Source organism: Pinus tabuliformis, chromosome 5_2 (assembly GCF_031772625.1).
Source record: "Pinus tabuliformis cultivar Carrire ecotype Pingquan chromosome 5_2, CPIR1, whole genome shotgun sequence".
Taxonomy (NCBI): Eukaryota; Viridiplantae; Streptophyta; class Pinopsida; order Pinales; family Pinaceae; genus Pinus; species Pinus tabuliformis.
Genome location: NC_142306.1, coordinates 191,427,117 through 191,454,914, shown reverse-complemented (window position 1 = coordinate 191,454,914; position 27,798 = coordinate 191,427,117). Strand labels below are relative to the sequence as shown.

The 27,798-nt window shown below is 39.5% G+C and overlaps 1 long non-coding RNA gene and 1 pseudogene across 1 annotated transcript in view; one reads left to right on the top strand and one right to left on the bottom strand.

The window, feature by feature from the left end:
- Positions 1-27,798, bottom strand: part of LOC149158214 (uncharacterized) — a 242,310-nt gene that overhangs the window by 209,802 nt on the left and 4,710 nt on the right. The gene's annotated exons all lie outside the window — the stretch shown is intronic.
- Positions 24,304-26,845, top strand: LOC149158215 (uncharacterized; annotated as a pseudogene).

The following is a 27,798-nucleotide window of genomic DNA, read 5'->3' as shown; positions in this document are numbered from 1 at the left end:
ATCCTCGAAGACATGCTTCAGATATATGTGATGAACCAACAAAATAGATGGGAGGAGTTCTTACCCCTTGTGGAATTCACTTACAATAATAGTTATCAGAGTTCCATCAAGATGGCGCTATTTGAGTTCTTATACGGAAGACCTTGCAGAACACCTCTCAATTAGGACCGACTAGAGGACCGAGTATTAATAGGACCAGAAGTAGTGCAAGATATGGAAAAACAAATGACTATGATTAGGGGGACGCTAAAGAAATCACAAGATCGACAAAAGAGCTATGTTGATGCTCATTGGGTAGACTGAAGTTATGATGTGGGAGATAAGGTGTTCCTAGAAGTAAGGCCCCAAAAAATCTCTATAAGATTTGGAATGGGAGAAAATTGTCTCCACGGTTTGTGGGACCTTTTGAAATCTTAGAAAGGAAAGGGTTGGTGGCATATAGGCTTGCCTTACCTCCATCTTTAACACGTATGCATGATGTGTTTCATATTTCTGTTTTGCGTTATTATATTTCAAATCCTTCGCATGTTATTGATTTTGGTCATTTGCAGGTTTTGGACGAGAGAACAGTAATGGCCAAACTAGTTCACATACTAGACCAGCGAACCTTGCAACTTAGACGAAGGTTAGTGGACCAGGTTAAGGTCTAGTGGGACAACTATAGTCCCAGTTCAGCTACTTGGGAAGACGCCGAGGAGACGTGTCACCATTTTCCTTACTTATTCCACGGACTTCAAGACGAAGTCTATTATTAAGAAGGGGTGTATGTAGTGCCCCGCTCCAGTTTACTGACAGTGATATGACATTAACATTTATTTAGCCCTAAGACCCACACTTTATTCTTTGAGGACCTCAAGTTGAGGGTCTAGAAACATGACCCTATTATTGTTGGTTGTGATATTAGTGGTTGTCATGTTTATGTATGTTCTCCATTGATATTATGATGAATATAGCATCAATGGTTATGTATGTTATCTATTAGTATTATGAAGATCGTAGCTTTAATGTTTATGCATGCTCTCTATTGATATCATGATGATGATCGCAGTAAAGGATATGTATACTCTTTATTGATATCATGATGATGATAACTTTGATGGATAGGTATTTTTTTATTTATGTTAAGATGTTAATAGATTTGATGGATATATATGTTTCGATTGATGTTATGATGATGATAGCCATGATGGATGTGTCCCCTATGTTACCTACTTGCATTAGTTCTGGTTCACAATGAACAAAGATGCAAATGACTAGGTTATGTTGATGATGTTATTATGACAATGACTAACAACGAGAAACCTTGCTACTGATGATTATTGAGTAGGGCAGGAAACCACCAGAGGCACTTGCATATGACAAGCTGACGACACCTGGTTTGATGAAAATTTATATTTTGTCTTTGAAATTCTAAGTCAATTTTGAAACTTGCTATATATATTTATCTATATTCTGATGATATGTCAGTGGTTACAGGCACAGATTAGTTGCTTGGCCGAATGACTCACATATGGGTGATGGGGTTGTATAATTGGATGGAACTGCATGGGAGGGGTGGGACAGTGTCATTGATCTCACCCACTAACACTCCCGCCATGACTTGGGCTGGAAATGTTGAAACACCTTCGCTTTGAAGATCACGATGTCATGAAGGCAGGTCCCAAAGTTGGGTCGCTTATGAGGATTTTACCAGGGGCGCGCATCAAGGCGGATTCCTTGATCCCCGCCACCATTAGTATCACTATAGCAGGCAACATAAGAGATGATAGTGGTCTTTGTCGTTGCACCTATACTTTCCCCTCGTAGCCACTGAATGCTTGAAGCGCAAGTGGCGCGGCACCCTTAAAACTTCAAGGGAATTTCTTGAAGGGCGCAAACAACTTGGCACCCTTGGCATCACAAATAAACTATTAGGCGTGACACCCTTGGAACTTCAAGGGAAGTTCTTGAAGGGCACGACCAAATTTGGCAACCTTGGAATCATTAAAAATTAATAAATTAATAAATATAATCAAGATATGAAAACCATGTAAATTTATATCAAGAGGTAAATGATGATTAAAACCGAGGTAATTAAATCAAGAATAAAACTTGGGTTAAGGGGATCATAGGAATAAATAAAATATTATACCTTAAAAACTCTACCCTTCCCATGTTGAAAATTTTTAGGTAGATAATGTAATTTAATTAGATAAAAAGGGAAAAGAGGGACATAAATGTATGGATAATTATTAATCCTAAAATAGTTAAACCTAATTAAGAGAAGAGAATGGTGAATTAAAATAATATTAATAAATTAAATTTTAGAGAACCTCCATGTGGCAACAAGCAACATAAGAATATCCATCTAAGAAATAACTTCAGTTAAATTAGGGAGTAGATAGGGGATCAAATCTTGACTTACCAATTGACTTTAGTAATGAACATAAATTAAGGAGTCAAAAAGGGGATCAAGAGATAACTAAGAGAAGAAATAGGCATCTTGTTGAGGTGAGGAAAAATATTATTTTTAAATTAAAATTTAAGTAAATAATTTTGGAGATCCTTGATGAGAGAGTGACACATGGGTGGGTGAATAATCAAACTATTGGATTATCAAAAATAATTAATTATGCATGAAAGGCCAAGTGTCACCTATGAGAGCTTCTATAAAAGAAGGGGCAGGCCATGGAATAAGGGACTTTTTACCCTATTTTTCGATAGATGAGACTATGTCAGAGTAGTGACTATGAGCTATAGTGAATTTGGTTAGGTAGAGGACTTTAGAGAGGGGACTCTTGAGCCAAAGAGTGCTCTCCTCTACCAGCTATTACATTCCTCCTTTGTACGACCTCGTTGCAGCTTGAGGGTCCACGGGGAAGGAGAGTACCCAAGGAGTAGGCCGGGAGGTCAACCGATGGATCATTGCATTCGGATTAAGCACGTCGACATTCACACTTGGAGGCGACTGACAACAAAGGAGGGCAATTAGTTGCAAGTCATGTTGAAGTTCATCTCCTGGTGAATGGTACCTATGTTATAATATTCTTTTGTATGAGTTCCTTATGGTTTAGTTAATAACATGTAAATTATATGATATGTTCAATGAAGTGAAATTTAGGAAAGTTTTATATAATGCTTAATAATTTTTGAATTCTTAATGCTATTTTCTTATTGTTGTATTTTTAATATTTAAAAATAAAAAAATAAAAAATTATAAGGTTAGTCCTTACACTGTCCAAGCTTTCTTCAAGATAGTGTTAATAGAAGCTTGGTTGACCAAAAGCCTATACAATGAGTTATGAGGGACTATTTATAGCAAAGGGTGGGGTGACCCTTGACATTCTCCTTTGTGACAGTTCAACTACCCTCGTGACTCTTCACCTACTCTATGACTGTTACGTCCAACTATTGACACTTCACTTACACTTGACATGACTCAACGTTACAATGCACATATACTCATGTGAGACAACATGGCTTGAGAAATACTTGCAAAACATCACTAACACTCGGTCCGTTGTGATGAGACCAACTCTTTGACATGCTTGTGATGGTGAAAGCAGTGAGTTGATCCCAAGCTTGGTCATCCGTGATGGTGTGCATGCACCTCATGGTGACATCTTGTTGAAGCGAACTCTTGCCTCCGTTGCAACTAGTGCATTGGTTTGGCTCCTTCATCCAACTCATTTGCTAAGATGTGCATGGTCTTCTTGGGTGCGGTTGAACTAGCAACACATTGAAGCAAAGTTTCCATGCTGATCTTCAAGTGTGTGATGGTGATCATGCACATCAACTTGTTGAAGTACATGTTCAGTTCCAGTTGGACTTACTTCTTGTCTTCGCCTTGGTGAATGTGTTGAATGGCTTGGATTGCATGCATGCGCTCAACATGATGTTGAATCCCTTGCGTGTGATCAACAACACTTCTCACCATGTCTGCTCCGTGTCAGCTGCTAAGATGGATCTTTACCTTATACAGGTGCAATTTCATCTGTAAGTGCATATTGCACTCACTATTGTTCCTGTTCCTATTGCAACTCATTCGTCTGACTGTGCAGCTTCATGTTCTTCCTGAGTTGTTGCTTCAACACATGCAACTCCTTCTTTGTTCCATTCTCTATCTTCGCACGATCTTCATGTCACGACGTCGCCTCATAGCCGGAGTCTCCAAACTTGATTTCATCATCAATGGGTCTGCTTGAGCTTGCAACCTTGTTCTGCCTCTGTGTTGTCAACAACCCTCCTCTCGCATTCGTTGCATTTGGTATGTTGTCTTAAGTTGTTGTTCATGATGTTGCTCGATGTAATGTTGCTGCTCTCATGTCTTGATGTCCTTATCTACGAACATCTTGATGTCTTCGTGAGTAGGCAAGTCCATAGACACTTGATCAACTGCATCCCCAAGTGTGCTATGAACGGTGTCTTCGTCTCTGCTCTCCTAGAAACCATTGTACCTTTACCGCTGAGAGGTAGATGAACACATGCGATACATGGAGAGATGGAAACACTCATGGCAAGTGTAGAATTTTCTCTACAAATCAATTAGCTCACTGATATCATGTAGAAATTTCATCGGTAGATCCAACTGATATATGCAATGTACTAAAGCATAATACTAGATCTACATCTACCATAAACTTTGCAGAAGCTAAATAACCATAAGCAACATCACGTATAAACACATATAACTAATAAGAAGGAATCAATCACACATAACATAGAATATATCACTGGGGAAAGCACCAGCATAAAACCCCAACACTATATTATCAATCAAGTGGAGATCCTCAACAACATACAAAAAGAATCAGCTCAATAGCTATCCTGCTCTCTCTGTAATCAGAAGATGTCTCTGATGATGTCTCTAATGATGTAAATCATGGACTACCTAGGTCTCATTATATAGGCTGAAATTTGGCCTGATCATACATGCTGTCACCTCAGGTCCAACTACATAGTCATAGAGAAAATAGATGCCTTTCTTATGATAGGAATACTTACTAGAAATATCCTAGCATCTGATAGTACAGTGTCCCTCATCTAATCTCAACTGGGTCTTTGTCTGAACTGTCATGCATCAGTTATTTATGAGTGAATCCTCAGTTATCTAAAATAATAGTTGACACATGCATGCAAGCATTAACAAACTATATTTTATTATTTTAACAACTTGTTAAAATAATCTCACTGAACTTTACTAGTTAGAACTAAGTCAACTGATTCTCTAAATATAAAACTCATCATTAATTCCTCAATCAATGGAACATATCAAGGACACATTCCCCAATTAGTGGAGAAATAAATGCATGTTCTCACAAAGACTTCAAGTTTGCTTTTCCTTAACTAATTAACTCATAGAGATTAATTAATTAATATTTTAAACCACTGGTAAGACCAAATTCATTTTTACTTCCTATAGTTAGACTAGGGACTACTAAAAATAGGAAAGGACTCAAAATGTTATTTTTAGAACTTTTTATTTTTAGCAGTTTTACCTCTCACCATAGGTGGCCAATGACCTCACTGGCCAAACTGCTATTTTTTGAAATCCTATTTTTAGCACATTCTAAATTTAACATTTCTTGTTGCACATTTTTCAACACTCCCTCTCAACAAGAAAGGCTTCCTCTCGAACTCGATCCTGTAACTCTGGAATGTTCTGCATGCAACACATCTACCCGGTCCACTTGCTCCAACAACACTTGGAACAAAAATACTCCCAACTGACCACTCTGTTGGGCTAAAAACATACTCTGATGTTGAAGCTCAAGTGCTCCCTCTTTGACATATGCGCTACTGCAACATCTCCATGCATCTCGCACCATTACACACCTCTCTATGCCACCTAGCACTGTGCAAAACACTTGTGCCTCTCACATTGTTGCAGCTTGCTAGCTATGCACTGTCCTGGGATTCCCTACACTGTCACTCTCTCTGCTGCTCCATCCGCATCTGTCTCTACCCAATCAGTCAGTACCTGCTACTCCACATCGGGGCTCTCGTAGCAAGGTCTCATCCAAGAAGTTGGGTACATAAAGGATCCTGCCCCTCATTTCGGCCTTCTTGGGATGATCACTCCACATCACCGCACCTCCTACCTGGAAGTATGGTTGCATGTGATGCCTCTACCCACTTGGCTCGAAATTTCCCCCTACTAGAGGTCTCTGCATGAGTAGATGTCTCTACTCTATCTCCTCTCAGCTTCCCCTGTTATGCCTGCTCCACAACCTCCTGAAGCTGTTGCACCAATCGTGGCTCCTCCACAATCGTCCAAGACTTCTTCTGGCGCTGTATGTTGAGAGGTAACATACCCTCCCTCTCAACCACCAAGTCTCCATCAGTTGCCTTGTTGCTCAAGGCTTTGCATGCATCTTGAACCTCAAGAGCATACAGGTTCTTGACCCATGAACCAATCTTCTTCACTTGTCTAGTGATAATGTGTCTAAGAAAAACCTTTCCCTTACTGAAGATTACATCATAGCCTCTATCTTCTAGCATCGCAATCGACACCAAGTTTCTCTTCAGTCCTGGTACATACTTGACATCAATTAAGGTAAGGCGAGCTCCATGCTCCCTCTGAAAAATAACCGTGCCTACACCTGAGACACTATACTTTTCATCATTACCCATCACTATGAATATCTGGAGATCTCTCTCCTCCAAAGTACTGAACAAACTCTTGTCACCGGTCATGTGGAAAGAAGCTCCACTGTCAAAAACCAACCACTTCCCACCATGGATAAAACCATGCATGGGAAAAGTGTGAAATCCAACTCGAACTATGAAGCAAGTGCCTCAACTTTAGATCCTTTCCCAGATCCCTTCTTGGATTTCCTCTGTGGACAATTTGCAGCATAATGGCCCACCTCATGACAACGAAAGCATCGCACTTTCGATTTGTCAACCTTCTTCCCACCATTGGAAGAACTGGATTCAGAAAGAGAAACCTTCTCCTTCCCCTTCTTTGCCTTACTCGCCAAGGCATAATTTTCCTCATCCTCCTTAGATGAAGAACCGTCTCTAGTGTTTCGTCCAATCTCCTCCTGCATCAAATCCGACCATAGTCGTTCTCAATTTGGCATTTTCTCCCTTCCATTCACTGAATCCTGGTAGCTATGCCAGCTCTTAGGAAAGCCAAGGAGTGCTAGACTCACCATATCATCATCCATTGTCACGACCCCTACACTTGCAAGTTCATCCCTGCATGTGATGAGCTTGGTCAGATACATAAAGATCGTCTCATCCTTTTCACACTTGATCTTTCAAAATTTGTCCTTCAGTGCCAACTTCCTCTGGTCACTGCTATTCTGATATAAATCTTTCAATGTTTTCCACATTGCATGCGGAGTCTTCTTCCCATGGAGGCTCGAGAAAATGTGATCTCGCACTCCCTCCAAGAGAATTCTCCTAGCTCTAGCCACACACTTCTTCCAATCCGCTAGTTGAGTAGCATCAGTAGGCTTAGGGACTTCTTGATCAATGAAGTCCTTAAGGTCGTTATCTTCCAATACTTCCTCCATGCGATCCTTCCAAGCTATATAGTTTGAGTTGCCATCAAAGGCATACTCAAGCCTCAAACCATAGAATGCCATCGGTGAAATAGATGTGATAATAACTTGAGATCTATATCCCAAATAATAAACTTTGAATTCCTTCTTCTATATTGTTCTTCCTTGATCACCTGTGCTCTAATACCATGTAGAATTTTCTCTACAAATCAGTGAGCTCACTGATATCATGTAGAAATTTCACCTGCAGATCCAACTGATATGTGCAATGTACTAAAGCATAATACTAGATCTACATCTACCATAAACTTTGCGGAAGATAAATAACCATGAGCAACATCAAGCATAAACACATATAACTAATAAGAAGGAATCAATCACACATAACATAAAATATATCACTGGGGAAAGCACCAGCATAAAACCCCAACACTGTATTATCAATCAAATGGAGATCCTCAACAACATACAAAAAGAATCAACTCAATAGCTATCCTGCTCACTCTGTAATCAGAAGATGTCTCTGATGATGTAAATCTTGGACTACCTAAGCCTCATTATATACGTTGAAATTTGGCCTGATCATACCTGTGTTCACCTCAGGTCCAACTACATAGTCATAGAGAAAATAGATGCCTTTCTTATGATAGGGATACTTACTAGAAATATCCTAGCATCTAACAATACAGTCTCCCTCATCTGATCTCAAATGGGTCTTTGTCTGAACTGCAATGCATCAGTTATTTATGAGTGAATCCTCAGTTATCTAAAATAATAGTTGTCACATGTATGCAAGCATTAACAAACTATATTTTATTATTTTAACAACTTGTTAAAATAATCTCACTATACTTGACTAGTTAGAACTAAGTCAACTGATTTTCTCAATATAGAATTCATCATTAATTCCTCAATCAGTGGAGCAAATCAAAGAAACATTCCCCAATTTAGAAAAATAATTGCATGTTCTCACAAAGACTTCAAGTTTGCTTTTCCTTAACTAATTAACTCATGGAGATTAATTAATTAATATTTTAAACTGCAGGTAAGACCAAATTCGTTTTTACAAACTACTATTTTTATACATGCTATTTTTAAGAGTCCTATTTTTAGCACATTCTAAATTTAACGTTTCTTGTTGCACATTTTTCAACAGCAAGCAATCTGTCAGTGGAAAACCAAAATGAACATGAGAACTGATTTGCAACATACCTCATTGAATGATCATGAAGGTTGTGCAATTTCAGCCGGGAGGTTTGAAAACCGACTGCCAAGACTGCACAAGGCACAATTTGCGCTGCTGGGAGACTGACTAACTACTGGGACTGTGCAATGCACAATCCAGTCTCGTTGTTGACTGTTGGGATTGCGCAATGCGCAATTCCAGCTGGGAAGCACTGCTAGCCCAGGGGTAGATTTGCGCAATTTCTTGGGCTGAGTAGCCATTGTCCTCCAGAAATGCACAAAATATTCCTGGAGGCCAGTGTCGGGCAAAAATGCACAAATCTGGAGAGGAAGGTGAGCCTTCCTTTCCCAGATTGCGCAATGCAGCCTTGGTGAAGGCAGAGCCCAGGCCAAGGTTGGCCCGACTCGCCGATGGGCAACTGAAAGAAAGTAAGTCAGTGAATGCATGGTGACACTAGGTGATGGCAGAAGTAATTAACAGTGCATGCAAAACATGAATGAAAGATTCGACAAACAGATCAACATGCATGTGGGTGAGGCAGTTTGTCGGTTAGGCAAACCTCCGTGAAAAACACTTTCATGCATGCAACAACAGTGAGATAGCAATGAAAACTAAAACAAAGCTAGGACAAGCTAGTATACATGTAAACGACAGCAAGCGTTCAAAGAAATCAAGCAAACAGTATTCCCACAAGCGAAAACACAAAAAGTGACAAAAATGAGCACAAGGCATAGGAAGTGGGCTTACCCCAAAACAGTTGCGCTGAATGTGCCGACCGCTCCTAGATGTGATGTGGGATGTCAGAGTTGCAAAGTTAATGTGAAGAATGAGCTCTGTAGCGTCTGATTGATGAGTTTTGATAACATCGAAGTTGTAACGTGCATGCCATGAATCTAGGAAAAGCGACACTTGGTGGGAGGTTTCAGAATTGCTCCTTGCATGTAACCTCCAACTGTTAAACACAGATCCCTGAAAAAGGGATGCATTTTCATGTTGCCTTGAGAGAAGCAACCCATGCATGCAAGTCTGTTTTTCTCAGTGCCAGAGAGAATCGGTAAACTCAGCTACCCATGCAAAAGACTACTCGACTGTTGGAGAAAATGGTGCATTTCTGGCTGGGAGTTGTGCTCACTGCCCAGGATATTTACGCAACTTCTAGGCAAAGCAGCGAACTACTGCCTAGATTTGCGCAAATCCTACGCTGAACAGCATGCTGCTAGGAAAATTTGCGCAAATCTTGCTGAGAGGGTTGGCTAGCAGGATTTCGCAATCCTATAGCCCAGCAGGGTGTCAGAGAGGATTGCGCAATTCCTGGACGAAACACTGGTTGCCCTCCAGAAATGCGCAATTTTCAAGGGGAAGTTGCTTAGCCTACAGCTGGACCAAGTCCAGGAAAACACCCTGTGAGGGGAATGGATCAACTGTGATAGACAGGTTGCCTTTGTGCGAGGAAGACATTGAAGCTTTGAGTACTTGACGAAGCAAGACAAAGTGTTGTGTAAGGTTGATAGGGAGGCTCCAAAATAGGGTAAGGCAAAATTTTGGAGGGTGGTTGTAGCCGCTATAACAGTGCTATTCCACTTCCAACCCGTGATGTCATTCCGCCTGTGTGTTCCTTTCAGGCTATGTACTATTACAGACTTCTAAGGGACACGCTTTCTTTTCCCCTTCCATGTGTTAGAACCTCCCCATGCATCTCTCTTGACTTGCCACAAGGTCACACACTTGCTTCGCACAAAGATATTTTGTTTACCTTTGCGCGCTACCACAGTTAAGGCACTACTGTACTACCCATTGTTGGGAGTACTACTCCAAACACACTGAGGTCTAGTTTGGACTTCTTACCGGGGAGATCACTTGACATGTTAGCGGGTCCAGCACTGTCAAAATTTCTGGCGCTAAGAGGGCTAGATGACAAGCTGAGTCCTCGAAATCTGTTTTGAATCTCTACACATCTTTCATGACTTACGCTACAATTAATCCTCTGAGATATCTGTCTTATGGAAATAATTTTGAAATATCGGAGGAGCTTTGGAATGACTTGTCACATAACACATATGATGGTGAAAGCGGAGCAGCCTTGCTTAGAGACAGAGTTGCCTTCACAAGCTTCTATGAAAGGAATGAAATCCATGAGGATTACATTGCATGTTCGCGTTCACAATTCCTGGGCACCCAATGATGTGGTGTGTCACATTGCCCGATGCCTCTATTCACTCTTTTGATCAGTTGGTCGAAGAGTTAACAAGTGCTTTCTATCAATAAGCACTCAAAAAAGAAAATTATGGAATTACAAAAAGCACCTGATGAATCCCTCGTGCAATTTTGGGAACGCTTTCATAATCTCTCATATCAAATCCCTGACGATGAAATTGATTAGAAATTTCTTGATGAAAAATTTCAGTATCTTCTTCACATGTATGAAAATCCACATATCTTAGAATCATTCGAACCCCTCCCAACATACCTCGGTGTTAGCGCTGCAAAATTTGAGAGAAACAAGGTTGTTGTCACAAGAACCCTCCATCTACTTCTCATCAAACAACTCTAGCTCCGCAGTGCGAGGTGGGAGAAAGTGCGCGCACCTCCGTTGAATTATCACATCCTCCCACCCCACCTGCTCTAGATATCTGTGCAGATTTGGTTGGCAACCTTGATGGTTGTCACGTTAACTCGTTCTCTCAACCTTCGTCTTTTGGTTCCATTGATCCTTTGGATTGTACTGTGTTGTGTTCTCTCGTTCCAGACTCCACATCTTGTGTTCACGAGGATCAAGTTGTCGATGGAGTTGATGTTGTGCAGCCAACCTGCACTCTCATTCATGATGAGTGTGTACAAGAATCTGAAGAACTTGTGGTGAAGGATGACTTCCTGCCATCTGTGACTCATCCACTCTATTTTGACATCTCTTGTTATTCTGCCACTTTTGATTTTCCTTGTGTAAACGCATCGTTGGATGTTGCTACTTCTGATCATTCACAAGACACACCGGATGTCAGTTTGTCATTGCATTACCGAGAGGACACGTCTTTCTCTAAAAATTCATTCAATCTTTTATTTGTCATTTTCAAAAACACAGGGGGTGAACATCCTTGTTTCTCATCAACCCCTCTGCGTGATTCGTTAGATCATGAGAATATCGATGAACATCTTGAATTTTTTTATCATGGTTGTCATGATCTCTTTATTCCTTCATTCGATCATGATGTTGATTCACTCGTTGTTGAACTTTCTAAGCCACTGGTCTTTGATGATCTACCCACTGATGAAGTGGGAACCCCCCAAATTGTCGAGGCACTTCAACTTGCACTGATGGTTATATCAGGTCCTCGTCATCCTGAAGTCAATTCCACTTCCAATCAGAAATCTGTTGAAACACCCCAGGGTCCTCATCACTCTCTTGTTTGCATTGAAAATCAATCTAGTTCATAGATTTCACTCCCTTCACCAGCATCACACGATCTTATCGCCCATGCATTGGAGGAGTCTTACACAACGAGCACTCTTGTGAAATGTAGGTTGCCTTTCTTTTTCGTGTTTGCCCGTTTGTCACAGTCAAAAAGAGTGTACATATCGTCGTCTACGCACAAGGTGTTGCATCACCATGGTACATCCGCAGGACGTTTGTCTTGCACATTTATTCTTTTATTTTGTGTGGACGCTTTCAAAATCCAAGCGTGTTGGTCTTTATTGTCTTGTCTTTTTTGTTTGTTGGTTTGCATGCTTATCTTTCTTGTTAACCATGCCTTCACCAACATGGGCCAACCAATGCACCAGTGGTTGCATTGGAAATATCATTTCACGTGAGTAGGCCCATGCACTGTTTAGCGTACGAGTAGTAGTGTTTGCTTTTAGTTTGCTTTGTTTTCTTGTTGTGTTTCGCTTGCATGTTTTGCTTCGCGTGCTTGCTTTGCTTCCACTTTACTTCTACCATTTGCTTTCTTGTTTGTTTGCTTGTTTGCACCCATAGGTTAGCTTCACATGAAACCGTGTTTGGCTCTTGAGACACGCCGAGCAAATATAAAAGGACTTGTACATCTATAAACATTTCGTTATCTGTCTATTCCCTCTCTTTATGAAGAGCTTGTTGTCTTCAGTCGATGATACTCTGATGGAAAATACGTTCTATTCAGAGTGAGTCTTGGTGAAAACACAACACTTGCACTTTTAACTAGCACCGCCTACTCTAATCGGTTTTTTGGGTTAACCCTTATCAGTGCAGTCAAGTAGAGTAAAGCGAGGGGGAAAACCTTAACAAGTATGTCAGAGGTATATATAACATACTTCTTTGAAGGGACAACTTCTTCTGCTTTTAATAAGTTGGGATCCCTCTTCTGCCTCTAAAATAAATAAGTGTCTATGCATAGTGCTTTGAAAATAAAAAAATAAAAAATGAAAATGAAAATGAAAAATAAATAAAGTAAAAGAAGAGAAAGGCCTCTTGCACAGAGAGGTGATGCAAGTAACTCTGTTGGGGTACTGACCAGACTCGTTGGCAACAGAGCGATACTTGTGTTCCTACGTGACTCCGTCGGGGTACTATTCAGTGCTGCTGGAAGCGGAGCAACACCAGAGATGAAACTAAAACTCTGACAGTCATATTACTTGTGCACCAATATACCCCTCATCTCCAACTGAAACAACTCAATTGACTTGGCTTGATATGTATGCTAACTGATCAAGAGAATGGTAGAGACTACATATTTCACTTAAGCTAGTGAAGAAGCTATGACAATCAAACAATACTTCCGAAAGAGTTAGACTCACTTTCACGAGAAAAGGTCCATACAAAGAGCTAAAGTTCTACTAGTTTATCGCCAATGTTGTAGCGGCTATAACCACCCTCCGAAATTTTGGCTCGCATGCAAATTTCGGAGCCTGCCGTAGATCCTGTGATCGATTGTTCCTTGGTCACTTATTAGTAGTTGATTATCTCAAGCCCCCCTCCTTGATCTTAAGAGTTGTTCACGTTCTCATCCTTATACAACATGTGTCATCCTTGGGCATGGGGATTATCGTTTGTTATGCAAAAGGGAGTTTATCCTGTTTCAAGGGGAAATCTTTGCGCGTACGGGTTGTTCCCATCACTTAGACATGTTTCACACTCACTTCACGCACTCTTGTCACGAAGGTTGTTGCATCAAACAGGGTATACTTTATATGTTCTGGATAATCTATGTTGTATCACTAAGTGTTCAAGTGTGTGATCGTAATCAAGTTCTATGATTGTTTACATCAGTGACACTGATCTCACACAGCGATTCTCCCGAGCAACCTAACCTTATCCAGCATTTTGGAACTACACACTTTGCTTCTGCAACCCTCAAGTCTTTTCCCTTGCCTGCTGGAACTGCGCAATGCATGGGAACCCCCTCCCTTGGAATCCAAAACTGCACAGTGGTTTGCCCCAATGTCCTTCACTCAGCAAAAACCCACTATCTCCAAAATCTACGCAGTGTTGTCCCTCAGCTGCCCAGTCTATCTTGCAACCTGAAACTGCGCAAATGTGTCCTCCCGAGACCCCACCCCACAGTGGTGCCTTGCATTCAGACACTGCGCAGTATTGTCCCTCAGCTGCCCAGCCTATCTTGCATTCAAAAACTAAGCAAAGGTGTCCTACCAAGACCCCATCCCGCAGCAATGTCTTGCATCAAAAAATTGCGTCGTGTTGTCCCAATTGTCCAGTCTGCCTTGCATTCAAAAATTGCGCAAGTGTCCTCCCAGGAGGACATCATCCCAGCAGCGGTCACTACCCACTAAAACTGCACATATGTATGTCTCAGTGACCACAAGGAATGATGACATGCTAGATGACTCTCAAGGAGTTGAGGAGAAAGACCAAGGAATCGAGTTATGATAAAAGATCAAGACCGCATATAAACTTCGTCGAATGCATAACCATCTGGCGAGCAAGTATGGTAAGTAAAGTATATCTATTTGAAGTACATATCTTAGTGTAGCTTGAAGTATTGTCAATCATCATCATATCATTATGTCTTCAATGACATGCATGTTTGCAAACACTGAAAGTCATTCCGTGTGTTTCCTTTACATGTCTTGCTCCCTTTCGCGTGTTGGGCCAACTGTCATCTTTGGCATATTGATTGTTGTGTCATGCTTGCGATCTTGTTCTAGTGATTTCTAAGGTTTGTCTTTGTGTGTTTGAATTGTCTTATCTATATGAACACTCGTCGCCCTCACACACAAAGTTGTAAGCATTATCACGCAAGTGTCGTCACAGTCATCTGAATGTCTATCCCAAGTGTCGCACTTGTCACTTTCACCATTAGACAATCCCACAAAGGATCACGCTTTGCTATGTTGTCTTGGTGGTTAGTGCCGTCGTGTTTTCAAAGTATAAGTCATCACAAGTTCACTTGCCTCTCACACTTAGCCATTTTCCTTAAAACCTCTCAACAAAACAACCTCACTTCCCTGAACCCCGACCAAGCTACCCTGCGCAATCTTAGCCCTCAGTGGTGTTGCTCTGCTCTCTGGAACTACGTAGTGCTTGAGGTTGTCCCCCGAGCCAACTGCACTGCCCAATCTCGAAAATGAGTAGTTGTCTTCCTTCCCAGAACTACGCAAAAACTGCCTCACAGCGTAACTAAACTGCGAATTTCTCGAGCACAATCATCAAGCCTCCCTCTTCCCTACCGAAACCTACACTGCACTGAGACCCGGGGCTGCACTACTCGCCAAAACTGCACAGACATGCCCAGTTGATTCCCCTCGTGCCTGCCCCACACTGACTTCAAAAACTACGCAGAAATGATTAGTAAGGTCTCTGTTGCCTTGCTCTGCATTGTCTCCAGAAATTGTGCAGTCTTGTCCGACAGGTCCTCTATTGGCTTGCTCTGCACTGCCTCAAGAAATTGCGCAAAATTCCCAACTGGTCTCCCTGTGGTCTGTCTTGTCTTCCACTTGAAAACTGTGTAGCAATTCCCCTGTACATTGCCTTGTCTTCCTCCCATAAACTGCGCTGAACTGACCGGTAGTCCCTCTACAAACATGTTTTATCTTCCCTTCAGAAATTGCGCAGAAATGCCAAGCAGACTTGCTCTATCTTCCCTCTAGAAACTGCGCAAAATTGCCCAGTAGTGCCTTTGCATGCCCGCTCTGTCCTCCCTCGAGAAACTACGCAGAAATTGTCCCCCTCAAAATCCCATCTTACAGTTGACACTGGTGACTGTCACTACCCGATTTTGCCTCCCAGTGATCACTACACAATTTTTCACGATAGTGCAGACTAAGATTCGGAAGACCTCATCCTGGCCTGAGATGTGCTCTGCGCAATTTCAGTGTCTTGTCCTCCCTTCTGGTCACCTAGACCAAACACAAAAAACAATGCATCATGCTAGACTAGGAGATTTTCGGATTTGATGCCATCCCGTCACGAGTGAATTGCAAGAACAAGTACATCGATGGAACATGACAAGACGACGAACAAGATGAAGGAGCGCATGCTAGAAGACTTGCTTATAGTTGGATGGACGTACAAAGCACATCGAGCATCAAGCAAAAGAAGTACATGCACGAAACCATCTTGCAGAGACTAAGACCATTGGAGACCTCGCAACAGCAAGCTAAGTGGAGGTGAAGACAAAGCACATCCAAAAACACATTTATCACTCAGTAGCGCCGCAGTTTGACATGGACACCACAGTCAACCAGTACATGTCAGCAGTGTCATGTCGAGTTGTTTCATGTGTTGTCTTGGCCACCTCACTACTATGTGTCGTATCTGTTGTAATCAAATGTTATATAAAGTGAAATTCCAAGTGTCATTAGCGACTCACTACTATGTGTCGTATCTCTTGTAATCAAATGTTATGTAAAGTGAAATTCCAAGTGTCATTAGTGGAATAGAAACAGTGATATGTACTAAAGTTGAAAAGTCATGAGGGTAGTCCAAGAGTAAAAGTGGAATGCCAAAGGTCACCCCACCCTTTGCCATATAACTCATAGAATGGGCTATTGAGAGCAAAGCTTTAGCTAAGCATTGTTTAGAGAGGGCTTGGAGAGTATTGTGACAAACCTTGTCTTCTCCACAATGTAGGGCAAATACATTTCTTTGGAGGAGCTGGCAATGTTGGCTGTAATGTTCCCACGATTGGGACTAGTGATGGAACTTTCACTTTATATATATATATATATATATATATATATATAACAAAGCAAGCACGTCTTCATGCTTATGTTGTTATTGTAATTCGACTATTCTAGTTACTTTAGCAATGTATGTTGATTACCTTACACATTCGTGTATGAACTATTTTGTATATGATTATATGAATCTTGTTGAAATCGTATTGTTGGTTTAACCCGTCACTCTGGATTGTGACTATTCCGCTTCCAACACGTGATGTCATTCCACTAGTGTGTTCCTCTCAGTCTACATACTATTACAAAGTTCTAAGGGACACTTTATTTTCCCCTCCCATGTGTTAGAACCTCCCCATGCATCTCTCTTGACTCGCCACAAGGTCACACGCTTCTGACAAAGATATCTTGCTTATCTTGCTTACCTCTGCACGCTACCACAATCAACGCACTATTGTACTACCCATAATTGGGACTTCTTACCAAGGAGATTCCTTGACATGTTGGCGGGTCCAACACTGTGAACAAGTCTATAAATGATTACTTTTTTCTCCAGGTAATAAATGGGAAAACAAACAAAAACCTAAAATCTAATTAATAAATGTTTTGATCTTTTATGTTAATCTTCTTGAAATTTAACAAAGTTTTTTTAGAATCATAAATTTGAGGTGTAATTTATAGAATCCAAGTACTCTGGGGTTTTTCAAAGTACTAAATCCATTTACGCATTCAGAAATTCATTTCAAATAACAAGAAATCATAAACTTGCCCAAAACTGTATCCCTGAATTCCAACCTAAAAATAAAAACATCACAAAAAACATATATATATATATATATATATATATTTGAATTTGATCGGTTTACCTTCTTCATTGAAGAATGCATGATTTGGTAGATGAAAAGTTAGCAATTGTATCTAGTTAATGCATCAACCACCACAAAGACAAAGTGCTCATCTGGTTAATGACTCAACCACAGTGAATATCTAGTTAATGCATCAACAACCACAAACACAAAGTGCTTATCTGGTTAATGACTCAACCACAGTACGTGATGAATCTTAAAAACGTTACAGCTACCCCCAGAAACTCTTATCAGTTTACATGGAACAATGATTTATATGGCAAGAAAAATCTGATAAATGTATATAGATGAGCTGTTTAAATGGCGAGAAAACAGAATAGCCATAATAGCAATAAGGATAAGTATTTGATAACTGGCTCTCAAAAGCACCCTCCCATTCCAGCGAGAAAGCCTTTGTAATACATTGTATTAAATTGCCATATAAAAATTGATTAGGCACACAAATGAACCTTAAATATGTTACAGCTACCCCAATAGTGATTTAAATGGCAACAAAAATCTGATCAGTGTACATGTAAAAGTGTTTTAAATGGCAAGAAAAATAGACTGTAGCAATCACGATAAGTATTTGATAGCTGGTTTCTCAAAAGCAACCCTCTCGTTCCAGTAAGAAAGGCTTTGTATTATATTGTATTAAATTGCAAAAGAAACTGAATACCCATAGAAGTGAAAACAGGTGTAAGATAACTAGCCCTCAAAAGCGTCGTTTCCAGCAAAAATTATGTTTAGGTTACAGCGAAAATTGACACGGACAATATTAGTTTGCCTCGAGTTTTCTGCACTTCTGAATCGGACCCTGGAACTCAGATTTCTCAGAATTCGAATGGATCAACGAGAATTATAAATCTGGAATTCAGGAAAAAAAATCGAATAAAACTGGAGTCAGTGAAGCACGAGGCAGAACGCAGCTATGATTTTCTAGCCATCATTGCTTCTGCCCGAGTGTCTGCAATTTTGAACAATATGATATTAGAGTAATTCATGGTTGTTTCGTTGTTGCTGTAAATTTGGAGTTCCAGTTTTTAGTTGCTTGATTACCTTGGCTAATTTGTTACCTACATTTTTTTAAGATCTAATGATGGTTCTTGCATTGTTCCTGGTTAAAACAAGCGGGTTGTTAAATTCATTGCTAATACAATGGATGGTCTTTCCAACCCCAGTGTGGATGATCATTAGTCCTTGCCCATGGTAAATTTGTAAAATAGGCCGTGATATGATTCCTAATTTGTAAAATAGGCCGTGATATGATTCCTTCTCTTGATTTTGGCTTACTGCCTCTATGAAAAAGGAATGTTAATATCCTTAAATCTTAATATCCTTAAAGAAAGAGGGTTAATTGATAAGTTCACCAAACTTTGGTCTAATTACAGCGTTGTTTTAAAATAGATCTCTAACAATTGGGCAGATAATGAGCTCAATTGTACTTTATATTGTGGAAACAATTGTTTTTGCTTTGTTTTGAATGCAAAGATTTGATTTACAGATCTCAACCTTATTTTATGGACTCCAGGGTACATGTTTCTCACACATTGGATTTTGGATTTTAATCCTTTCATGGAAATCTCTGGACTTTGGATTTTAATTCTTTCATGGAAATCTCTTGTGCACCTATCTGGTTTAGATGGTTGTAACTTTCCCCTTTTTTGCTACAACAGTGGTATTTTCAAAGCCATTGGTCACAAATTGGTCTGCCACATTACTAGTTATTAGGGCAAGGACAATAACTTCTCCTATGCCAAAATTTATGTTGAAATGGGGTTTGCAAAAAGACTTCCTAAGGTAATTCAACTTGAATTAGAAAGTTGATTCCAATCTTCAAGCTCCGGATTATGAACAAGTTCCTTTTAAATGCAATTTTCACCCTAAGTATAGACATTGCAAAAAATTGTCCAAACACTCCATTGCCTCAATCTCCTTCTATCCATCCATATAATGATAGAGCATTCAAACCAATATCAAGGAAGCACAAAAATCATTAGTTTAAAAATCCTCATTCTAACAAAAGCATGAATGTCATCAACATCGTCCTCCAATAATAGTCCTCCAATTATAAGATGTAAATCTTTGAAGTCCTCAGATGCAAAAGTCAGAATTACAAGAATTATCAGTTTAAAAGGCCTCATTCTAAGAAGCATGAATTTCATCAACATCATCCTCCAATAATAATCCTCCAATTGTAGATGTAAAGCTTTGAAGTCCTCGAATGCAAAAGTCAGAATTCAAAATATCCGCCAAATCCAAATCAAGTTCTTTGAAAAAAAAAAATCATATGTAATGACCCCTTTTCCTAATGGCCACCAACTTAGTAGTCTATTTGATTCTCTTACACTATAGAAGGAAAAAGAGAACAATCAAATTAATTGTTTGATTATCATGGGTGAAAAGAGCAGCATTTAGAAGTGAAACTGAATAATTAAATTTAAGTGTTATTAATGGACTATGAGAAAAACAATACAAATTTTATAGTCATTTTATATTAGTGAACAGGGAAAAAGTAAAGGGGAAACCATGGTATTTTGATGACTCATGGTATTCTAATGATAAAAACTATGAAAAGAGAATTGGAGCTTACTATTGGGACATGCATTGGTTATTATTTTAAATTGATTTTGTTGAATTCATGGTATAAAAACTATGAAAGGAGAATTGGAGCTTACTATTGGGACATGCATTGGTTATTATTTTAAATTGATTTTGGTGAATTCTTGGAGCTTTTGAGTAAAGAGAAGAGTGAATCAGGACATGCATTGGTTATTATTTTAAATTGATTTTGGTGAATTCTTGGAGCTTTTGAGTAAAGAGAAGAGTGAATCAGTTTCTGTGTTGACACTAATACACCTTCGCTAATTAAGATTGGTTTAAGTGGCGAGACATATCCACTCCAGAGAGTTAAGAAAGAGGACTCGTCCACATTTCTCACGGTGCTCAGTGATGAGAATTTTGCCAAGAAACACGGAACTTGTCTTTCTTGAGGAGGTCGTGGGCTTTGTATTGGATCATAATTCTTCTAGAGATGCCGCAATGTATTAAAGCAACATCATTCACCCAGCTCTTTCCTGAACATCAGCGGCCTTCGAATCTATGGAGATTCAAAAATCATTATTGATCATGTTATCGGCAAACATTCCATTAACATTGCCAACATCTCCGGATGGATGCATAGAATCTCCTATGTCTGGAAATCTTCAAAGGATTTCTCCATCGCTCATGTAAATCACTCCCAGAATATGATCGCTGATGATTTATCAAATAAAGGCATGTTTTCACAATGCGGAATACAGAACTTGAGCATAATTATGGGGACCGTCACACATCAAGTTCAACAATTCTCAATGCCGAGTATATAGGAGTCACAATGTCCTAGTATATATCATGATCATGTCTATTTATCAACTGTTACATGCTCAGGTACCACTTTTGTTCCATATCTCTGATTAAGAGTTTACCAATGTTCCACCAAGTCTCCAGGACGGGGAGACGCGGGTCCGGGGAGATGCACAAGGGGGACGTGTGGAAGTACCCTCAAATTTTAGGGAAATTTAGGGGGGACATCAGGGTATATAATTTTTTTTTCCTTTTTAGAATATATATATATATATATATATATATATATATCAAATTCATATTCAATAATGAAAGCATAAATAGAATGATACATACATAATTGAATTAAATAATGAAATACAGTGATCCATAATCATCATCCTTACTAATACATAGATGATTCATCCATAAACCATGAGATTCAATAATGAAATACTCTGATCCATATCCAGTATTCATTATTCACCATTCTTGAATCTACATTGATTTAAAAATTAAATTCATCATTCATCATTTTAGATTCTAAATTGATTTAAAATTAAAATTCATCATTTATCATTCTAAAATCTAATTAGTACTAAGCAAAATAGACTATAATAGATATTGAAATCTAAAGACTGGAATAGTAAATTGATATAACTAAAACTCAAAAACAATGGAGTGATGAGTCTAAAAGTCAAGGGCTTGGTGCTCTTGATTAAATATTAATTCCATACCCTTGTACATGACAAAATGCAATGGAAACATTGCACTTCATCAGATCCTGAATTCTTGAAAAATTGATCTAAAGAATGGAATAGTAAATTGATATAATCAAAACTCAAAAACAATTGAGTGATGAATCTAAAAGTCACTCTAAAGTAAACAAAGGGCTTGGTGCTCTTGATTAAATACCAATTCCATACCCTTGTACATGACAAAATGCAATGGAAACATTGCACTCCATCGAATCTTGAATTCCTGAAAAACTGTTAAGTCTGCTGGATTTCGAGTGAGATCTAAAATTCTACTTTCTCCATATGAAATCCAATGAGGTCAGAACCACTCTCAAACATCCTGAGTCATTTCATGGTAATGTTAAAAATTTAAGTAAAAGGATAAAAATGAAAGATAAAGGAGAATTTCACTTTTACTTTAAGAATTTAACATTACCATGAATAGCATAGCATTAGTAGGGAAATATGGTCAAATACTACGTTTTCCCTGTCATAAATCATTGTTTACAAGCGAATTTAAGGGGAGACGCATAGCCCATTTTAAGGGGGGACGTCTGGGGGAGTCACGTCCCCCACACTAGGAAAACGTCCCCCCTTGCGTCTCCCCAAAAGGGGGACGTGGGGAAACGTTTCCCCAAACGTCCCCCCGTCCCGGGTGCGTGGGGTGCGCGCATCCGACCCTGGGGGACACGTCCCCGTGGAACACTAAAGTTTACTACTCTTTTGCCTATTGTATATGTATTTCCATATATGAATGTCATGTTGCCATATGTTATATAGCAGAAGCAAAATTTTTGTTTTTTTTATACGATACTTTTCTGTATCAAAACTTATGTAGCGGAATTATATTAATATATACAGCGTTAAAAAATCATGCCATTTGCCACGCCTAACTGCAAAATTTTTCCCATCTTAAATAAATTGTCCAGCACGTAATATTCTAATTAATATTAATAAATAATTGGTTGAGTTGTTACTATTTAATAAAAAAATATTTTGATGAGATATTTTGTTTTGTATATTAGTAGAGTTGGCTTCACTAGAAGTGGGATTTCCCTTGCAAGTTATTGTGGTAATATTGTTGGTTTGTGGTAATATTGTTGGTTTAGTTGCCATATGGTCTTCATATTTATTTACCAACGATGTTTTGGAACTCTGGCATTTCAAATGTCAGTTGATACTAACAAAAAGAATCATGACAGTGCAAGAAAACATTGAAGGCTTTAAAGCAATGTCACGAAAAGATGATCTTAATATTTATTACCAACGTTGTGTTGGAACTCTGGCATTTCAAATGTCAGTTGATACTAACAAAAAGAACCACGGCCGTGCAAGAAAACATTAAGGCTTTAAAGCAATGTCACGAAAAGATGTTCATAATTTCCATGTCCAACGATGACATAATTTCCATGTCCAACGATGACAGTACACAAAACAAAAATACCCATGTTACAGATGTGGAGGGGACAACTCTTGTTTCAAGGGTTGAAGGCGCAAACCATATTCAAACTACCAAGAACAAATTTGGAGAGATTGCAACTGTTGAAGAAAAACAACAGATTGCTATCAAAGTTCTTAAGACCGAACATTTAGATGTAGATTTCCAGCATGAAATTGCCCAAGCAGTGTTCATTATGGAGTTTAGCATTAGTATGTGGTTCAACTTACTGGTGCTTGCACAAGGCCACCGGATTTATCCATTGTCGCATAGTTTATGTCTGGTGGTGGTGTTTATAATTATCTGCACAAGCAAAAAGGCATTTTCAAGCCGCCAACTCTTTCTTCTTCAGATTTCTGACCTTTATTGTTGTGTTGAGAAGTGGGTTCAAGGTCATATAAGGCAGTACATTGGAATTGCTTTGATAGCGTCTGCTCTTACTGAAGCTCGTGAGCAATGGGAGTATCATCGAAGCCCTTATCCTGCTGATTTCTATGAACTAGATCCTTCTGCCGAAAACCTAGAGTCATATCAGCCAGACAAATATATTCCAACTAACATTTTATATTGCATGAGGCACTTGCAGGATTGTTTTGCAAGCGAGGAGCAAGAGAGGAGCCTGCTTCAGAACATGCCATTCTTGTAGAAACCTAGCCGCTACTTTTTGAAATCATTGTAGATTCATCCACTATATGGTCAGAACAATGTAGAAGGTGCAATTAAGGCAGGCAATTTGAAGGCTAATGGAACACTGCCTCGTGTACGTATTGACCATCATCGAAGGCCTTACCCTGCTGATTTATATGAACTAGATCCTTCTGCCGAAAACCTAGAGTCATATTAGCCAGACAAATATATTCCAACTAACATTTTATGTTGCATGAGGCACTTGCAGGATTGTTTTGCAAGTGAGCAGCAAAAGAGGAGCCTGTTTCAGAACATGCCATTCTTGTAGAAACCTAGCCGCTACTTTTTGAAATCATTGTAGATTCATCCACTATGTGGTCAGAACACTGTAGAAGGTGCAATTAAGGCAGGCAATTTGAAGGCTAATGGAACACTGCCTCGTGTACGTATTGACCATTATACTATAACTTTTAAAGATGACAGGTTCACACAATTCAATATGTAGTATCAAATAAAATGTTTTGATGGACTGCCTTTGCAAACCCAATTATTGATGCAGTTTTCGAGCTTAATCAGATCCTTGTCTAGTGAAGATACTAAAGCTGGCGTGGAGTTTGGAAAGGTTGTTAATTCAGGGAAGCGTTCGAGGGCATATGTGAACCTAGACGAAGCAGTTGTATGTGTCGTATGCAATCTGAGCGGATCCTGTAACAGGGCAAACATAAAGCCCCACCAAGGAAAGATGCATGTGTGGTTGATATAATGTGAGCGTGGCTCTACTTATGGTCTTGATCCTCGCGTGGGTTCGGCTCCAAATCAGTCATAGAATGGGCTAATGAAAGAGGCAATCTGGAATCTCCGGCTCTGACTAATTGGAAACAAAGAACGAGGGACCTGATTAATGTCTTCCAGAAAATCACAATATCTCATATCTGCAGGATACAAAATTGTGAAACTGACCGACTTTCAAAGGCTGGATGCAGTGCCGTGCAAGACAGGATACACTACCAATCTTTCGACAAAGGCGGGCTGCAGGGGTCTGGACACGTTAGAATATAAAGAACTGAATTCTTGCTTACAGGGGCAACCAGATCTCCTGTTCTTTTGACTCAGATTTCAGCGTTAATAGATGATGTTTTTGCCATTTTCTGTTCAGTATGTTGTGAACAGCTCATAGTAGAAGATCGAAATGAATACTGTAATACTTTCTGAAAACATCTAAATTGGCATGTAACCATCAGAATATAAAGAACTGAATTCTTGCTTACAGGGGCAACCAGATCTCCTGTTCTTTTGACTCAGATTTCAGCGTTAATAGATGATGTTTTTGCCATTTTCTGTTCAGTATGTTATGAACAGCTCAAAGTAGAAGATCGAAATGAATACTGTAATACTTTCTGAAAACATCTGAATTGGCATGTAACCGAACTGAATGATGTACTTCTTTTCCCAATTAATAAAAGCGTTTTTTTCTGTTTGAAAAAAAAAAGTTACTCATGAGGGAAACAATGATATTGGTCAAGTTCCTTACTGGGAATTTTTGTGTATGTTCTTTAATACATGTCTAGTTCGCTTTTCTATTATGCTTCTCGCTGCAATTCCAATTCCAATGGCGGAAATCACAACGTAGAGAGCGGTAAGGTGGAGACCTTTGCTTTCCAGGCTGAAATTAATAAGCTGCTCAGCCTCATCATCAACACTTTCTACAACAAGGAGATATTCCAGTGATTCATCCGATGTGTTGGACAAAATTCAATTCGAAGAGCTGAAGAATAAGATCAAGCTGGATGCTCAGCCTAACCTCTTCATCTAGATTGTTCCCAAAAAGGCTAACAAGTACCTCACCATTATGGACAATGAAATAGGCACGACCAAGGCTGATTTGGTGAACAATTTAGGAACAATTCGAGATCAGGGACCAAAGAATTTATAGAGGCTTTGCAAGTGGGGACGTATGTGAGCGTGATTGATCAATTCGGTGTGGGTTTCTACTCTGCGTACCTTGTGGTGGAGGAAGTGATTGTTAGTGTGTTACCACCCAGGCACAATGACGACGAACAATACATTTGGCAAAAGGGGAACTAATATTACCGTAGTTTTACAGGATGAACCAGCACGTTGTGTTTTAGCATGCTACAACTCGTGCCATCCATCCACAGTTCATCTTCGAGATTGTTTTTGATCAACTTCGTGGTACGTATCAGGCACACGGTTCTGTTGCATTTAATCCTTCAGGAACAAAATTATTTTGTGAATACAACAAAGCTCTCAGAGTCTTAGACATACATCGCCAAGGTCATGATTTTGAGCAGTACTCAACACTTACTAGTACAAAAGATGGGCAAACAGATATTATATCGTGTATCCTTTTTAGCCCTGTGTATAATGGGTTGTGTGTTGCTGGAACAATCAAACCACTGCATTATATGCTTAGGAAAATGCGAAACTTGTATTTGTCTTACATGGCCAAGAAGGTGGTGTTACTCAGGTCCTTTTTTCAAGAGATGGAAACTATCTCTACGATGGGGGATGTAAGGATCCTTACATTTTGTGTTGGGATATGCAAAATAAAACTGAGATTTCGTTCAAGTTCTACAAGACTGCAGAGAATACTAATTAGCGAATGGCCTTTGAAGGTGGACAATATTTAGGTTCTGGTGGGCAAGATGGGCACGTAAATATGACTCGCAAAATGGATAATGGATTACAAACTTTTTGGCCACTTTTGACGCTGAATGGATTTTGCTTTCGTCCATGCCTTCCTTTAGCTGTTTCTTCCCATGAGCATCGTCAATTTTGATTACCAGGTGATGATGAAGAGAGTTTAAACTTTACGTATTGAGTAGAATTGTGCTGCAGGACATGGGTCTGATACTGACTATCAAGATAATAACAAAGAAGACGCTCCAGAGTATGTCAATGTTCAAGCTGAAAGTAAGATGCAGACTCAACAAAAACCAAGGATATTATTGGAGGTTGGTTTGATGGTGAAGTTGCAGCTATGTTTTACAAGCAAGGGAGTTCTGACTCGGCTGCAAAACTATATGGAAAGGTTTCTACTCTGTATGCAGGTGAAAAGTGGCAGTCATTACTAGCAGAGGTGCTTCCTAAATTTAGCTGCCTGCCAAAAACAACTTGAAGACCAAGCAGGATATCTTACATCTTGATTGAGATTGCTATCATTAGGAAAGGGCTTACTAATAAAGACAGAAAGACAAAGAGGTGGTTAGCCTTGCTCATAGTGAAATGAAGAATCTTGTATTACTTTAGGTGTCATCCTCAATCACCTTCACTGGAAAGTCAGGACCACGATTTGATTTATGTAAGGGTGATCCAACAATCTACAAGTAACACTCTAAAGTAGCTTTCCTGATAAAATTTGCCTAGAATCATTAAGCCCCACTCTAATAGCAATATTCAGTGTGGATGAAGGTGTGAAGGTTGGAAAATACTCGAAAGGTCATTTGCTAAACCCAGGAGCAAATGATACTAAGATGTTCTGACCTCCTCAGCAGGCATATCTTTTGTGTTGGGAGTACTGGTCCTACAGTTCAGTTGAGATTCAGATCACATGCTTTCTCAAAGGGAGGTCCTCCAGACAGTGATGATTTTATGAATTTTGAGAGAACGTTCAGGCATGTTTTGAAGGTCTTCAAGCCAAAGTTGGGGGAACTCTAATTGGTTGGGGTTGGTTATTATGCCCATTGACTACTCTCTTAAAGGTGCTCTTTTACACATCAATACATGTCCTGGTTTACAAGCATATCATAGCTTGTCTAGAAAGGGTTTCTCTTCTCACCAACTTTAGACTATGTTAGTTCACATGATATCCGTTTCTCTGGGAAAAGCAACAAGATTGATATGGAGATAACTGTCGCTCAAGATATTGAAGAATTGCAATTAAGAGATAAAAAGTTAGCTCTTCCAGATTGGACAAGCAACATCACCAGTCTTATGGCCGCTACCAGGTCGGGCAGCTTCACCCGTGAAAAAAAAAAGTTGCTTGAGGGCAAACAATTCCTGAGAGGATTGTATGTCTCCTTTTTCG